The 2,025-nt window shown below is 36.7% G+C and overlaps 1 non-coding gene across 1 annotated transcript; it reads left to right on the forward strand.

Moving 5' to 3' along the window:
* The first annotated feature begins 1,546 nt into the window (after positions 1 to 1,546).
* LOC128778517 (U6 spliceosomal RNA) lies at positions 1,547 to 1,653 on the forward strand. Its single transcript, XR_008424083.1, has one exon. It is a non-coding gene; the product is annotated as a U6 spliceosomal RNA (small nuclear RNA).
* The last annotated feature ends 372 nt before the right edge of the window (positions 1,654 to 2,025 follow it).

The following is a 2,025-nucleotide window of genomic DNA, read 5'->3' on the forward strand; positions in this document are numbered from 1 at the left end:
AACGGATCAACCCATAGACCCTCTGAACCCAACATCCAACAGGGTATAAAACTATGACTTCCTTACTGAACAGGGCCCTGACTTCCTTGAAAGTCAGGAAGAACCAAGTCCTCATGAAGACCAGATGTGAACCCTGCTGAACAGAAGAGTAGTCCAATTATATTTGGTACCGAAATTTGAGTTCCTTTCCTTCTTTAAGCTTCTACTGACTCTGTCTCTCCCCTTTTACTCTTATTATTTTTTTCCCAAAATACTTGATGCCTTTGTAAAGTAAGGAAGTAAGGATTCAACTGAGTAAGTGTGTTGAGTACTTACCATATGTCAAGCACTACACTGTGTTTTGGAAGTAACAACTATTGGCACAGGCTTTGTCCTTACAGATTTTACACTGTATTGCCCAAAATTTTTTATTAAACTTGAAATTCAACAGGTGGTGTTAATTATTAGTGTAAAACGGAAAGATCTAATCACAAAATCCTTACCTCTTCCCAAATCATATACATATATATGGAGGATGCCTTATGCTGGTTTTCTTTCATTAATTTTCATATATAGTTGACCCTTGACAATTCAGGGGTTGGGTACTGACCTGTGCAGATGAAAATCAGCATATAACTTTTAACTCCCTCAAAATTTAACTACTAATTGCCTACTAATGTTGACTGAAGCCTTACTGATAACATAAGCAGCTGATTAACATATTTTGTATGTTATATGTATTATATACTGTATTCTTAGTATGAAGTAAGCTACAAAAAAGAAAATTTTATTTAGCAAATCATAAGAGAAAATACATTTGCAGTACTTTCCTGTATTTATCAAAAAAATCTGCATATAAGTGAATGCAAACAGTACAAACTCATGTTATTCAAGTTTCAACTGTATTTATGTATTTTCTATCTATATTTATTTATATTTGTAAGATATAAATAGAAAAGGAGACTAGAAGGTGGTGGATTATTGGGTTTCCCTAGGAGAATATATTTTTTATTAAAAAAGCCCCACTAGAATATAATTATTCAAGGCACTTGTTAACAACATTAAGAAAGACTATTCAAGAGAGACTACTGCAAGGAGGATTCTGCAGTAGGAGGAAGAGGTTGGGCTCAACCACAAGTTGAATACAAGGACAAGTGGGGATTTATGGTCAAGGAGTACAGTAGGGGTCACTGGATGGAAAATTACTAAAAGGAAACATCAAGGCTTAGAGGGATATGTGATAGACTGACTCAAAAGGATTCTTGGTGAAACTGGGCAATGCAAGGATGAATACACAGTCCAAAAGTTGAGCCTACTTGAGATAAAGGGCTCAGAGAAGCTGGCTACGGTTTGCTCAAGGAGACAATCTTTGTTAGTACCTAACAGTAATGAAACAGTGTTTCTTTCAAAATTGTCCTTTTTGGCATATATATGCAGTTACATAGCTGACATGCATTTCTTTTGAACGTATATTGGTTTTTAGGCACAGTGACATTACCCAAGGACTGAACACTACAGAATCTTAAAGTACTCTGAAAAGTGTTTTATATTTAACTGTTGACCTCCTGTGCTCACTTTGGCAGCACATATGCTAAAATTGGAACAATACAGAGAAGATTAGCATGGCCCTTGCACAAGGATGACACACAAATTTGTGAAGCATTTCATATTTTTATGATCTCACTCATATGTGGAATTTAAGAAACCAAACAAACATCCTGGGGAAGAAATGAGAATGGCAGATCAAGAAACAGACCCTTAACTATAAAGAACAAACTGATAGTTATCAGAGGGGAGGTGGGGGGGGCGGGGATGGGTTAAATAGGTGATGGGGATTAAGAAGTGTACTTGTGATGAACACCAGGTGTTGTAAGCATTGAATCACTAAATTTTAATTTTTTTAATAAATGTTTTATTTATTCTTGAGAGAGAGAGAGAGAGAGAGAAAGAGAGAGAGAATGAGTGAGGGAGGGGCAGAGAGACAGGGAGACACAGAATCCGAAGCAGGCTCCAGGCTCTGAGCTGTCAGCACAGAGCCCAATGCAG

This window comes from Panthera pardus, unplaced genomic scaffold (genome assembly GCF_024362965.1).
Source record: "Panthera pardus isolate Hobbes unplaced genomic scaffold, ASM2436296v1 HiC_scaffold_2, whole genome shotgun sequence".
Lineage (NCBI taxonomy): Eukaryota > Metazoa > Chordata > Mammalia > Carnivora > Felidae > Panthera > Panthera pardus.